This window comes from Rhinolophus hipposideros (assembly GCF_964194185.1).
Source record: "Rhinolophus hipposideros genome assembly, chromosome: 1".
In the NCBI taxonomy this organism is placed as follows: domain Eukaryota; kingdom Metazoa; phylum Chordata; class Mammalia; order Chiroptera; family Rhinolophidae; genus Rhinolophus; species Rhinolophus hipposideros.
The window spans coordinates 96,988,892-97,005,264 of record NC_138047.1 but is presented as its reverse complement, the minus strand read 5'-3'; the positions used below and the strand labels follow the sequence as shown (position 1 = coordinate 97,005,264).

General features: G+C 38.0%; 1 protein-coding gene and 1 pseudogene across 4 annotated transcripts in view; one reads left to right on the top strand and one right to left on the bottom strand.

Moving 5' to 3' along the window:
- KCNIP4 (potassium voltage-gated channel interacting protein 4) overlaps nt 1–16,373 on the bottom strand; it is a 1,007,764-nt gene that overhangs the window by 839,882 nt on the left and 151,509 nt on the right. The window lies entirely within an intron of this gene.
- LOC308496019 (casein kinase II subunit alpha-like) lies at nt 8,025–9,071 on the top strand (annotated as a pseudogene). Its single transcript has one exon. The product of its transcript is annotated as a casein kinase II subunit alpha-like (transcript).

Sequence of the window (16,373 nt, the reverse complement as noted above, 5' to 3'; positions counted from 1 at the left end):
CAAACCATGTTTTCCAAATGTCCAACACTGATTTATAGGGGAAACTGTGGGTATGGCAGAGAATAGAGAAGGCAGACTGCTGATATCAGCACTCCATTTCTCCTCTATGGCCTTAAACAATTCTGCCCTGGCTTCAAATTTACTTTTCTATCAGGCAAATGGTCTCAGGTAAGTGGAATCACTTCACCTCCTAGTTAGATAAGACTTTAGTGAGCTATTGTAGACCAAGATTGCCCCTTTGTAGGGAGTAAACAGTCCTATCATCTACCTCTACTAGTTACTGTGGTAAATCAGAGAGCACTTTCCTGGACAGCTTTTCTAGGGAACATACTAGATTTCACTTTTCTCACATGTCTGCTATTGCCTGGTTGATAACCCAGCCCCTGCAAAATGAATAAAATCTGATCTAATCAAACATCTACAGGGAGTGGAAAGACAGAGGGGATGTGAGTGAAGATACCACGAGGACGCTCTTAGCCAAATCCAGAGTGAAACACAATACAGGACAAAAGTCCGGTTTCTCAAATCAATGACCTGAATAAAAAAGAAGGGAACAGTGTTACACATATAAAATAAACTTGAAAAACACAAAAACCAAATGCAATAAAAAGACTGTGGGCTCCGATGTAACAATTACACTATAAAAATAATTGTTGAGACAATTAAGGAAATGTGAATACAGAAATATGGACTGAGTAGTAATTTTTAAAAATAATCATAACTTGTGTTAAGTGTTATACTTGCATGAGCTTCATGTATAAACACGTTCTTATCAGTTGGAAATGCACACATAAGTATTTGCAGGAGATAAGCATTATGTAATTATTTCAAAATATTTCCCTAAATAAATTAATAGATGATACAAAATTGGCCAAGTGTTGGTAACTGTTGAAGCTAGGTAAAGGGTACACAAGATTTACTATACTATTCACTTTCGTTTATTTTTCAAATTTTCATGATAAAATATTTTAAGAAAAGTAAATGAGGAGAGAAATAAGTCAACTGGCATTATTTGCAGATGACATGATACTGCATAAAGGGAACCATAAGGATTTCACCAAAACAAACAAACAAACAAACAAAAACACACTATTAGAACTGATAAGTGAATTCAGTGAAGTAACAGGATACAAAATTAATATTCAGAAATGGGTTGCATTTTTACACACCAACAAGGAACTATCAGAAAGAGAAACTAAGAAAACAATGCTATTTACAACTGCCTCCAAAAATAAATAAATAAATAAATAAAATACTAGAAATAAAGTTAATCAAGGAGGTAAAAGACTTGTACTCGGAAAATTATAAGATATTGAACAAAAAAATGGAAGAAAATGTAAATAAATGGAAGCACACACCATGCTTATGGGTAGGAAGAATTAACATTGTTAAAATGTCCATACAACTCCTATCAAAATACCGGTGGGATTTTCATAGAACGAGAACAAGTAATCCTAAAACTCATGTGGAACCATAAATACCCTGAATGGCCATAGCAAACTTGAGAAAGGAGAACCAAGTTAAAGGTATTGCTCTACCTGGTATGAAACTATACTACAAGGCTGTCATAATTAAAACAGCATGGTACTGGCATAAAAACAGACACATAGATCCCTGGAGCAAAATGGAAAGCCCAGAAATAAACCCGTGCCTATGTGGTCAACTAAGTTATGACAAATGAGGCAAGGATGTACAATGGGGCAAAGAGTGTTTGATCAATAACTGGAAATATACATGCAAAAAAATGAAACTAGAGCACCTTCTAACACCATATACAAAGATAAACTCAAAATGGATTAGAGACTTAAATGTAAGACCTAAAACCATAAAACTGTCAGAAGGAAACATAAACAGTAAACTTTCTGACATTGTTCTTAGGAATAATATTTTTCTGATATATCTCTTTGGGTAAGGGAAACAAAAAATAAACAAATGGGACTACATCAAACTAAAAAGTTTTGCACAGCAAAGGAAATCATCAACAAAATGAAAAGACAGCCTACTAAATGGGGGAAGATATTCACCAATGATACATCCCATAAGAGGTTAATATCCAACATTTATAAAGAACTCATACAATTTAACACCAAAAACAATAAGTGTTGGCCAGGTTGTGGAGAAAAAGGAACCCTTGTACACTTTTGATGGGATTGCACATTGGTGCAGCCACTATGGAAAACAGTATGGGGGTCCCCACAAAAATTAAAAATAGAATTACCTTATGACCTAGAAATTCTACTTCTTGGTATTTACCAGAGGAAATCCAAAACACTAATTTGAAAAGATATATGCACCCCTATGTTCACTGCAGCACTATTTACAATAGACAAGATATGGAAGCAACATAAGTATCCATCAGTTGATGACTGGATAATGAAGAAGTAGTATATATATATACAATGGAATATTACTCGCCCATAAAAGTATGAAATCTTACCATTTTCGACAACATGGATGGACCTAGAGGGTATTATACTAATGAAAAAACTCAGACAGAGACAGACAAATACCATATGATTTCACTGATATGTGGAATCTAAGAAAAAACCATAAAGAAATAAACAAAACAGAAACATACTCATAGATGCAGGAAACAAATCGCGATGGTTACCAGATGGGTGGGGAGTTGGGGGGCTATGTTAAAAAGTTTGGATTAAGCAGTATAGATTGGTAGTTACGGAATGGTCATGGGGATGTAAAGTACAACAAAGGGAATATAGTCAATAACATTGTAATAGCAATTTATGGTGCCAGGTGGGTTTTAGATTTGTTGAGGGTTTCACTTTGTAAATTATATAAATGTCTAACCACTACGTCACACACCTGAAACTAATATACATATTAAATGTCAACTGTAATAAAAAATAAATAGTATACATATAAAAGTAAATGAATCTATTTTTTGTATCTCAAACATGGACTTTTGCATCTGCTGGTAGGTAATGTGTCCAAGTTTATCAATGAAATTGGAATGCCCAGATTAAGCTAAATCCATCTGAAATCATAACTGGGTTGAACATGTGGACAGAAAAAACAAAGAGAGTCATGAGAATACAGAGTCTGAGGGAGAAAAAGTATTAACGTGACACCAGATAATTACGGGCATAGTCAGAAGATGAAAGATGTTAATGAACTCTAGGTAAGAGAAGTTCAGGAAAATGTGTAAACACTACTAATATAAGATAATTCTGGTGGCATAATCCCCTACTTCCTTCAAAATCAACTTAAAAGTTACCGTATGATTTTTGCAAGCTCCCCAAGGCTGTTAGCTGTTCTCTCATCTGAGACTGTACAAAACTTTATTCATCTTTGCTGTTTTTTTTCCCCCACCAGAACAAGAAGAAAGACATATTGAGTAGCACAAGCCTTGGAATGTGGTACATGCATATACTTAGAAAACATTATTGGAAAGGATGGATGGATGGATGGATGGATAGATGATAGAATAGGAAGAAAGATAGGGAGGGAGAGAAGATAAAAGTACAGTTCCTTCTTGGGAAGAAAAATTTCTAGGGTCAGACTGTGGGGGCTTATATTTAAGAGAAATTTCATTTAAATAATCCAAATTAATCAGAATCAGGTATATAACTTTCCTTAGGAGTCTACCACAATGAACTTGTTTGTTTTGTGTTGTTTTAGACAGACAAAATCTACATTCTCTTTGTACAAGCAATTTATCAAATATGCCAGGCTGGAAACAGCTGAGGTTTTTGTTTGTTTGTTTTTTAAAATCTCTTGCTGAGGAAAAAAGAAACTTTTCATTGAGCTATCACACACACAGTTATTTTTTACTTGACTCAGTTGAAATACCCCTGCTGCATAGCATATTGAATACTTTATTGACCATAAAATGTGCTGCTGCAATTAGAGGTTTTTATTTTTTCCAAGTGTTTTGCCTTTCTAGAGGCATTTGGAAGCTCATTGCTGTTTATCAGTTTTTCAAGAATGTTTGCAATTTAGCAAAACTGAATCAGAAATTTAGTTAAATGTCTGACGTCTTTGAACAAGTGTATCCAAGATCTGCAATTAAACAGTGCAGGTTAAAATGTGGTGAGGTTCCTAGCACTTACATAATCTACATAATCTACAAAGATCTTTCACACCAGTTAAAATTCTAGATAGAAAATATACACTATGAAAACTACCAACAAATCCACTTAAAAGGCAGCCTTACAATCATTTGACTTTGTCGAATAGTCTCTGGGTCCACAAGATGCTAGCTATACTCAAGTTACAAAAGAGGCAATCAGTTCTGTTGGGTATTACCAAATAAAACAGCATAGACCTCGTGGCAGATACCACATTTAAACAACATGAATTTTAGATCTCATGCTGTAGGCACATAGTTTGTAACTAGAAACTATAGACACAAAACAGTCTGGAATTTTGCAAAAGCCAAAGAGCTGGATGTATGCATTCACCAGTAAATAGCAACTGAATTAATAAAAGGAAGGACAACACTTTCTGGTCTCTAAGGAATATACCTTGGCTATTTCCAGGAAGCTACCAGCAAATCAGAATGGGATGCTTGAGTTAGGACAGGAATGAAGCACATGCCTTTTAAATCCCCCACTGTACATTTCTCTCCTATGTCCCCAACCATGTTAAGAAGGAAGCCTGGACTTGTCTTCAGATGTCAAGACCTAACCTGTGTTGTTTTCTGTAGATTACACGGCTACTTTTAAGGAAATGTCTTATGGAAGCATCATTTCTTTTCTGAAACTAGAGTCCAGCTTATGCCCAAAGCCTTCCTGGTCTAACCTCTGATGACATCTTGATGAGGTGGGTCAGGTGACTGCTACTGCAGAGCTTGTTAATCCGCTCCCTCCTCTTCCTGTCATCTTCTGACTCCCTCATTCTGCCATCGCTATCAGGAAATAGGCAGGAACTCAAAGAGCTACAGCTTACTCGTACCAAACAAATCTCCCCAGGCATTCTGACGCAGTGATAAACAAAACAGAAATGTCCCCTCTTCTCAGGGAGCTCCCATTCCAGAGACTTAAAATGAGACTCAATCGGTATGAAGTTCCAGTTATGCAAGGTGTATAAGTTATAGATGCCTGTTATACAACATTGTGTCTACAGTTAACAATACTGCACTGTATACTCAAAATTTCATTAAAGGGTAGATCTCATGCTAAGTGTTTTTATCAAAGTAAAACAAATAAATAGAAGAGAATAGGACAGGACAGAACATGAATAGAATAGAATAGAATAGAATAGAATAGAATAGAATAGAATAGAATAGAATAGAATAGAATAGAACAGAACAGAACAGAACAGAACAGAACAGAACAGAACAGAACAGAACAGAACAGAACAGAATAGAATAGAAAAATGTGTGGTAAGAGCTTGCATCTTCCCATAGCAAAGCACTGTATATGCAGTTTTCTTGTTTTTTTTTCTTAATTCTTTCAATAACATTTCTTTCAGGTCTCTGCTTAACTGTCCCCTTATAAGGGAAACTTCCCCTGGTCACTTTATCAAAACCATCCCTCTCCTCTGCCACTGTCCATCATTCTTACCCTCCTTTTTCTACAGAGTCCTTACCACTACCTGACACAAGTTTATTTACTCCTATTTGTTCATCTCTCGTCCTTTGCTAGAACATGAACTGTTTTAGGGCATGTAACTTAGTTAATTCACTCCTGAGTATCTGGCGCATTATGAAGGCTCCATAAATAGTTGCTGAGTGAATGAATGCATGAATCACTATGAGCCTTAGGTAGGACCTTTATCTCAGTTTTACAGATGAGGAAGCCAACACTTAGGGAGGACAAGAAATTTTCCCAACATCACCCAGGGCTAATACCAGGTCTTGCAGAGAAAACCTCTCCTCTTGATCATTACTGTAAATCGCCCCCCCTCCACACAACCATTTCCTTAACATGCCTAATAACTGAAGCTTCCCTAAGCCCTCAGGTTCCTAGGATGGAATGAAGACACTAAAGAGAAGAAAGGCCACTAAAAAATCTATAGGGAAAGGCAAAAAGACAACTGCGAGTGTAAACCTGAGAAACTTCTGAATAAAACTCGACTAGCCACTTGTACAGCGTTAACATGGAAATGAGTCCTACTGAGGGACAGTAGAAAGAACAAAGCTTTTAGAGTCATGTGTAGGTGTCATTCATGTCTTTGTCACTAATTATCTGTTCCCTTTTTCAACCTCAGTTTTCATATCTATGAAGTGGGGATACAGCCTCCCTCCCCTCCACCTCTCAGTAGTTGGCAGAAGGAAATGTGATAATGAATGTAAAGTTTCTGGCACAAATTTGAAGTAGAAAGAGTGACTCACTAATCACGTTCCTCTAATAAATCCTAAACATCTGAAATAAAATTTGGCTTCAGTTATTCATCTAGTCATGCATCATATAAAAAAGCAGAGAGGAACAGTGCTGAGCATCTCCAAAAAAAATGACAGCCTTTCTCCAGAGCACGTGAAACTGAAGGACAAGGGACTTGTGGCAATCACAAGCCATGTCTCTAGTTCCATAGAAGGTGCTCCAAATTTCAGTCTATTTGCTGTTCATCAGGCTGGGGGTGGGGAAGGTGCAGCATCCAAACATTTATTTGGTCATAACTAATGACCTTCATAAGCATTCTTTGTGAAGTCACCTACTGGTCAAATATCTGCCTGAAAAATGTGGAGCTAATGAAAGATCTTTAAAAGTATTGGTAACCTTCAGTACATATTCACCAGAAACTTTGCCCTTGAATTTGTATTAATATAACTCCCTGATGAAAAAACTGACTAATGTTCTAGCTCTGAGGTAGTCTTAGAAATTCAGCTTCTCACAATTTCTATAGTTACTGAGAGCAGAGTAGTAATGATCTTTGGTTACGTTATGGTTGAAGTGATACGAAAAATTGTATTTTTTCCTTACCTTGTATGAGAAGCTATAAATGGTTCTATCACCTCTAACACAGCCTAGGGAATACAACACATTTTTAATTTTAAGGGCCTGTCTCTCTTTTTTGAATCAGAATATTTTCTGGATAACCTCAAAATCCCAGTCTACCTTAAAGAAATATCGTTGACAGACTAAAGCCAAAAAAAGGGAGTTTTATTTCTCCGTTTTTTGGTGTTTTTGTTGTTGTTGTTGTTGTTGTTTTGTTTTGTTTTGTTTTTCCCCAGGCATTAGAGAAATGAAGACATACTTCTCCTTCTTCCGTTTGGTCAGATTGAAACCTAGATTGTTTGTGTGTTTTTTTGTTGTTTAATTCTTCTACATAGGTAACATTTAAAGAGTTGAGCTAGGTATTATAAAGAATATCTTTCAACTGCAGCCTCTCTCCCTTGTGTGGGAGAATTTCAACTGCATATTTACTAGTTTAGTAACTACCTGACTGCTTTAAGAGGAGCACAAATGTGCTTTGGCATTTCTTAATTACTCTTCAAATTCTTCTTTTTTTCTGAAAGCAAATCAATGGGAGCTCCAGATATTGGAATAATTGGTGTAAACTGCTCCCTTTGAGGTATTAAAATGCAAATGCAAAACTCACATTGAGAGAAAAGAAATGGTAAGAAAATCATCCAGCAGACCTCTCTGTGTAGGTTAGACCTCTGCCAAAAGAGAAAATCAATTCTTATATCAATTCATGTACAGATTTGGACTAAACAACTATCAATAATCTATATTCAAATATTATCTGCCCCAAGAGAGTAGTTTACAATGGAATCGCAACAGGAGCCATCCTGGAACTCTTCCTCTCAATATATACAGTTTGAAACCAATGATAAGAGATACCATCTGGGTCAGGAGAGGGGAGAGCGAGCACGGCTGCTGCTGCTTCCACCACTCTTTGAGGGAAACGGGTCTGAAACAAGGTCTTACCCCCAGCTGCCTCTGAACGCAGTGACTGCCACATCTCCCAACATCAAGTCCAACTATGTCCACCAACTTGTCTGACACGTCGGGACCCAGGCCAAGCAGGGCCAAGGTCTGTGCAGATGCTGATATGCGCATACCTCGAGTGAATTGGGATTCGGAGTCAGTCACACGTGGTGGAATGGGGAAGTCAAGATGATAGTACCTGGTTGGAACATTAGGCTGGAGCAAATCAGTGAAGCATTTGACCTTCTCCACAGCGCAAATAATGAAAAAGGTGTTGTAAAAATTCTCAAGCCAGTAAAGAAGAAGAAAATCAAGCGTGAAATACACATTTTGGAGAATGTGTGAGGCGGTCCCGACATCATCACACGGGCAGACATTGTAAAGACCCTGTGTCACAAAGCCCCGCCTGGGTCTGTGAACATGTAAGCAACACAGGCTTCAAACAGTTCTACAGACATTAACAGACGATGATATTCTATTTTACATATATAAGATTGTGAAGGCCTTGGATTATTGTCACCGCATGGGACTCATGCACAGAGATGTGAAGCCTCATCATGTCATGACTGATCATGAGCAAAGAAATCTGTGGCGAGTAGACTGGGGTTTGGCTGAGTTTTACCATCCTGGCCAAGAATTTCATGTTTGAGGTGCTTCCCGATACTTCAAAGACCCTGAGCTATTTGTAAACTATCAGATGTACAACCATCATTTGGATATGTGGAGCTTGGGCTGTAGGCTGACAGGTATGATTGTCCAGAAGGAGCCACTTTTCCTTGGACATGACAATTGTGATCAATTGGTGAGGATAACCAAGGTTCTAGAGACAGATCTACATGACTATACTGACAAATACAACACTGAATTAGATCCATGTTTCAATGATAACTTGGGCAGGCACTCTGGTTAGCGATAGGCATGCTTTGTCCACAGTGCAAACCAGTACCTCATCAGCTCTGAGGCCTTGGATTTCCTAGACAAGCTGTTGCAATATTATGACCAGTCACAACTCACTGCAAGGGAGGCCATGGAGCACCCCTATTTCTACAGTGTTGTGAAGACCAGGCTCTAATGTGCTCGTCTAACATGCCAGGGGGCAGTAGCATCAATATAATCTCAAGGATTTCTTCAGTGCCAACCCCCTCACCCCTTGGAACTATGGCAGGCTCACCAGTGACTGCTGCTTCCAACCCACCCAGGATGCCTGTTCCAGCTGTCCCCGGCACTCAGAGATAATGGCATCTTCCGTCCTGATGCCTGAGCAGAGATGGGGGAGTGCACTCTCTTCTTGACGCAGCTTGAGCCCGGAAAGGAGGGGTGAAACACTTAAGAAGCACCGTGTCTGAACAGTTGCTTGTAGATTTATAATAGTTCAGTCATTATACATATTAGACTGATTTTTTTTTTCACTCAAACTTTCATAACTCAGGGGATTCCCTTACAAATTACCTGTCCATGAATATTTCATGGCCAAATTCTTTTCTTCCCTTCCAGATTCAGTTCCTTGTCACTAAAGAACAAAAATAAACTACCCTCAAATTTAGCTGCTGCATAGAGTGGAGATCTCTTTCCATGCCCACTATCACTCCCTCACCATCCCATACTATGGGGATTTGTATCATGCTATACTCCAGAGATTACAAAAATGTAGCTTCTTGAAGGAAGGGAGGAAGGAAGGAAGAAGAGAAGACCTAACCAAAAGAGCAGTGCCCTGCTAGTCACTTACATCCCTTTACTCCAAAAGTGCTTCATTGGAATCATCCTGGTGAATCCAGTGGAAATATGTCTTAGTTGCACTTAAATGCCAAAATTTACCCAAAGTGCAGACGGGTCCTGAAAATTTCTGTTCAGTATGAATCATGTCTTACTGACCTAACCCTAAATCCAACTCAAATAAAAAGGGAGAGGATGCTATTCAAATTTTAAACTAAACTTTGGTCCAGTTGAGTTTAAAATTTGAATAGCTTCCTCTCCCCTTTTATCTCCCATCATGCTCAATAGTTGGTAGGAGGGGGCAGGCAAAATCTTTTTCAGTTTTATTTGACTTGGTCACTTTAAATTCAGTTAGTTACTGGGTATAACTTATTGCTTTTCATAAAAGAAAAAAATATTGTCTATATAGCTTTCATGCTAGCAAGTCCTTAAGAATGGGAGATGTGACCACACTTCTTCTTTTTAAGCTTTTACTTCTTTTCCTCCGACCTTCCCCTTCCCTCATATGCCATCCTTTGGCGGAGTGAAAAGGACCTCCGCCTTGGTCTTGTAGACCCATAATTGTGGGAAAACCGTAAACTGTCTTATTACCACCCCGCCATCCCTTGCTGCATCCCTTGCTCATAAACATATATTAGATTGGTGCAAAAGTAATTGCAGTTTAACAGGTTAAAAATAATTGCAAAAATCGCAAGTACTTTTGCACCAACTAATAATACTTTGTCCTTCATAGGTGAAAGATCCAGTATTGGAATTCTTTCATGTAAATAAATGTTTTATTTTGTTTATCAAGGTTAGATTTATGGTCCCTGTGTAAAGCTCTCGCTGGGTGGGTGTTTCACGTTCATACCTGAGGGGCTGGCAGCCCTGTAGCAGGGAGGCTTTCTGTGGCCTCCATTTTTATACACCCCTCATTCGACCTATGATATGCAGGGCAAAGAGGCCTTTAGAAAGGACCACAGGCCACAGCATCTCTAGGGATTAAAGATCCTTTGCCATAAAACTCATTTTGTAGGCTGGCAGGTACGCTCAGCAGTGTGGGGATTGGGGATGGAAAAAGACTCCAGTTTTTGTGTGTGTAAAGTGGATTTTCCACTGTAATCCAACCACCCAAGTTTATCATGTTCCTCTGAGGAAGCCTAGTTTCTTAAGCACAATAGTTCTGTATTTTTTCCTGTTATTTCATAATAGCAGCTGCTTGTGAGGGTTAGGAAAAATTCTTCCAACAAAATTTAAGGCTTAAAGTCTTAGTTCCCCATTCTCCTACCTTTATAGATTCATAAGCGTTTCTCATCTGGGTGTCCCAGATAAAAGTAATTATTTGAGGAGTTGGATTTAATAAACTTATCTAACTTTGTAACCCATCTTGGCTCTAGTAACTTTATCAAGGTGATGGCTGTACAGAATACAATGGTGAACTTTAGAGGAAGATAAAGTCTCTTTTTACAATGCTTCTCAACCATAGGGAAGACATTCTGACTGTGTGTAGGGGGCAGGGGAGCAATTTTCTTCCTGGAGGCCACTTAGAGTGGCTATTTCTCGTTCTTGACTCTTTTATGTCCTAGAATGCTTTGGAGGTCTCCATGTTGAATTTGTGCAGAAGCTAAAAGCACTGATGTGGGGGAGATGCAATTTATGATTACATTTGCACTGGATTGTGATTTGAACAGGACACTTATGATTAATAAATTCTTTCTTTTGAGGTGGGGTGGAGAGTTGTAAATCAAGACTGCATATCCTACCCTTGTAGCTCAAAGAATGCATATGGAGCAGCCACTGACATGGGGAGCTGCGGACAGCTGGACCTCTTCACACACAGCCGACCTTGCAAGAAACTGAAGTTGAATGCAGAGGACGCTGAAGGACACCCAAGAGCCTTTTAAAAGAAATAGAAGTTTGTAAATGCTACTTAAGAAGTCACTACAGAAGCATGAAAAAAAGACCCAAGTGAGTGGGGCGGAGGCAAGTGTTTACAGGGTAACAGCTCTTCTGTGTTGTTGTAAATTACCTCATTGGGTCACACTGTCCCAGGAAGCGACTTCCCATCACTACCTGGGTCTGCATTGATCAGATGGCAGGACATGCACGTCAATATAAGACAGTTGTGTTGGCAATTACTCTGACAGGTTTTTAAAGTGTTTTTTTTTTTTTTTCTTCACTTTGTTTAAGTCTCCTCCACCCCTTTTTAAGTTTGAAGTCAGAAGTTCTCCTCTTCCCCTTTGATTTACTGGTTGTAATATACTATAATTGGTATAACTAAAACAAACTGTGCTGGGAAGAAGCTGTGCCGTGAAGGACTTTCATTTATTATTAATTATTATTATTTTTAATAAAAACATTTAAACAAATGAAAAACAAAAGGAAAATCATGGTAAGGAAATGCATAGCTGGTGATGCTATTTCTCTTTAAGAGAGGGGACTCAGCTCTTCTAAAACAGAATGACAGGGGACAGGGCCTCAACAGGCCTGGGTTTATATTGTAGCTTCACCAGCAGTCAGCGATATCAATATCACTTAACCCGAACTTCCCTTTCTCCCTTTGTAAAGTGAGACTCATGATGTTTGCCACAAAATCTATGGGTGTGTTCAATAAACGTTAGTTGAATTTAAATCACATCTACAAAGATAGTAATGAAACCACTCAATAACTTCTTGGGAAAGCCAACCAAGGAGCAGATCAAACTGCTCAGGACTCTTCCTTGTCACGGGTGAGGTCAGTATTGGGTGTGTTCTATGTGTGTTGGCTTGTGGCTCTTAACCACTATGTGTGTGTGTGTCTTTTTGCAAGTAATGTGATCTCAGTAGGCCTTAGTTTGCTCATCTGCAAAGCAAGGCTAATAGGACCAACGCCCTAATTTTACTGTTAGAAATAAATTCAGAAAATGTGGACGTAATACAAAGAAAGACACATAGGGAATCAGTCGATAAAAATGTGCTGCTACTGATTTTTTTTAATGAGAAGAACACACAAAATTCATTCAGGAAAAATTTTAGGTTGTACTTTGTGTCCCAGATACATCCTAGGTACTGAGGATACAGTGGTAAACAAAACCAAAAGCCCTCTGCTCCCATGTAACGACTCCCTGGTAAAAGATAGGACAATATTAATAAGGATAAATGTCAGTAAAACAAAATAATGTAAAGATAGGGTAACTGCAGGTGTGTGTGTGGTTATGTGGGAGACTGTATGTTTGGGAGGAATTGTGAAAAGGCAACCTAAGGGTGATCACAGAATGTCTCTGAGGAAGGAAGTTTTGCATTCTGACTTAAATGATGTTTACTAGTCAGCTCTACATTACCATCGTCGGCAGCACTTTGGCACAAGCCAACTCAAGACGCATTTTCTGACATTCTGCCGCCTGTCATTTCTGTAAATCTGTTGTACTAAAGGAGACCCAGATTTCAATACGTGAACTTTGTCCATTCTGCTTTAACAAGTTATCTCCAGCTGCATCACAATTTCCAGAAGGGTGACCTTTAAATGGGTGAACCCATCACATTCTTTGGAATGAGAGGTTCCCAGTTGTGAGACTTATTCGCTGGATGAGAGTGGACTTGCTACTTAAGCAATCTGAGCTTCAGTTTTCTCATCAAGAAAACAGACCTGAAACAAATCCTTCAAGGAATGCTTCTGGCAAAAAGTGCCTGGTGCAGAGCAGACCTTCAAACGATAATTAGTGTTATTATCAGGTTAAGAGCTCTGCTGACTACTAGCAACGTGACCTTGGGTGAGTTGTGTAACTTTTCTGTGCCTCAATTTCCGAATGTATAAAATAAGCATGATAATAAACATAGTAATGCTCCCTTATTCGGCTTGCGTGAGACATCACTGAGTTATTTAAAGCCCTTTGTATGTGTCCGGATACAGAGTAAAACTCATCAAGGCATTGTTAGTATTGCCCATAACTTGCACATCAGCCATGAGAGCATGTAATCACAGGTTCAGAGACCACTGTGAAAAAGAGGACCATAGATTAGAAATGATGATGGACCAAGTTCTCCCCAATTCCCTAGGAACAATCACTGGTACCATTTTGGCATCTTACATCTAGAGATTTTTAAATATTAATGAAATTTGTCAAGACAATGATGTGGTCAGTAAGTAAGAACCCTTGCTTTGGATCATTTTCCCCTTTTTGATGGATTTACACATTTCCCTGAGATTGAGTCCTAGTATCACCATACAGCTCTTCACTCAACACTGGCTGTATTTTATGTGCTATTTACAAATCACACAAGTAATTTTAAAACATGACCTTCTTTAAAAGAAAGCATTCAGATGAATCTTCTTAGTTTTATGTTGGAAGGACACATACATCTTCTGTAGTCAAATGATTACAGGATATTTAATTCAGAAGATCATCTGAGGTGGTTTTGTCCAGGGAGAATAATTCTGCTACTTTTCAAAGACATTAGTAATTGATCAGGGCACTTTTTATCCTTAACAAACTTGAATATAGACTTAACACTGAGTTTTAGGATGTTATTTCCAAGCAAGCAAATTGTGGAAGAGGAGACGTATTGTCCATCCCTGAGGGGTCTAGAGTCCTCAGAGGTGAACACAACTTTCCTGAGGTCACACAGCAATGGACCTGGAATGACAATCTAAGTGTCCAGAATGCTCACTCACATCCATCTTCCTGCCACTACTCCTTGTGACCAGCTATTAATCGCCTGCCTAAACAGGGCTGTGGACCTGGGAGGAATGGAATTACAACACAGATTACAGTCCTTCATCTCTGCTTGAGTTTAATACACTGCTCCTCAGGTTTCCCACTCTTGATTTCTTTGCTCTCCTTTCTAACTCTTTTTACTAATGTAAACATCCTGTGATATCTAACCTGAAAAAGAAGAAACTACAGGCTTTAGACAAACCTATTCAGCTGCACTCAGACCCAAGTAGAGCACCTACCAGCAGCAGTGTTGAATGTAAATAGGAATGGTGATGGCCTCCCCCATTACCTTGCTTGCCTCTCAGTTACTCACGGTTTTCCGTGCTGAGAACTGAGCTCACTTGCTCCCCTGCACCAAGCTTCTTTCTTAATATTTCACTTCCACAGCCCAAACTTAACTAAAGTCAGTGACTAGGATCCAGTGGTTCAGCAAATGATTGTTTAGTGTCTGCTGATGCTCATAAAAAAAAAGCATGGCAGCACAAGAAAAACTCTGGGCGCAAGCGTGCTATTAAAATAGGTGGAAACACTCATTCATACCAACCCACACACTCATGCTAAAAATTATTAACAGTGGAAAAACTGGCTTAAATCCAAGCTCCAATTAAATACATGTCTCTATTAAAATATATTCTAAATTTGTTAAACAGGAAAACGATGAGTTTTTGGAGGTTGGCTTTATTAATACACAGTTGTTCTGCCTGAAGCATGGCAGAATGAAAAAGGGAACACAGAGCCATGAGATCTTACTTATTTTAATTGTGAAGAGTACCCTATAACTTTTCAACCATTTAACTTCTAAATTGAAGTGTGGCAGTTTCTAGGATGTGATATATGGTCGTTCTTTGTGTACATTTTCTTAAATGCCCATCTGAGGCTTGTTCAATAAACAAATGGATATTATCTAAAAGTTGGAGGGAAAAATTCATTATATGTAATTGTTCAAAATTGGATTCAACGTATAAAGCGATAATAACAGAGGAAAACGATATATTCAGCAGAACATTGTATAGCCATTACAATGATCGCCTCTTTTTCTTTATACAATAACATAATAAAATGAAAAGCATAAAATTCTTGTGTTCAGATAAAAAAGAATGGAAATTCAGCATGTACATTTGTAAAACAAGGAACTATAAAATCAAAAAGAAGGAAGAAAAAGTGAAAGAAACACTGAAAAGAAATATACCACAATAATGAAAGTGAATGCTTCCTATAATGAGAATACATAATTTTTAATTACTTCTTCTAGATTTATCTTTTCCAAATTTACTCCAATGGGTGGAGGGGGGAAGAGAGATGGTATTAGTTAAAAACAATTCATTAAAAGAAAAAAATCCTTACTTTGCAAATTGTAAGTAACCTAAATGGATAAACGGGAGCACAACCGGGTGTTGTGGTTGTGGTTATACAAACACCTGTCACATATTTTTATGAAGCTGTTCAAAAATTATAGTTTGAGAAAAGATTATGATATAATCTTAAATGTAAAAAAAAAGGATTATAAATCTCTATATGCAATAATCCTCAAAATGTCTGGTGGAAATACACTAGAGCCACTCTGTTATATAATACGTTGCACACAAGTATACTAACTCTACTACTGGCCACAGTTTTAAAGGTAAAAAGAAACAGGTGGAATTAATTCTAAGAATATATTTTATCTCATACCATGTGCTCAGAATTTTATTTCAACATGTAATCAAAAAAGTATTAGTGAGATATTTCTCATTTTTGTATTGTCTTTGAAATCAGTGTGTCTATTTTGCATTGACAACACATGTTGATTCAGACCAACTACATTTCAAGCGCTCATTAGCCACGTAGACCCTATTGGATGGTACCATATTAGAGTACCGTCATTAATTCATTATATTGATGTCTAAATTAATTAATGTTTATATTTTACATTATAGATAGAATATTTACATTTTATATTACCACATTGCCTTTACAAATAGTTGCCCGTTTTATATACACTGTTTCCCTTGTCCGAGGTCTCCCCGCAGTGCCTAGTACAGTACTGGACTCAGTAAATATGAACTGGTCTCCACATACAGAATATAATGAAAATTCATGTTGAACAGAACTAGCTGCTCTTGGTTGGATGAGCCTCCGAGAAAAGCCAAGTCAACTGTTCTTCAACCACCGA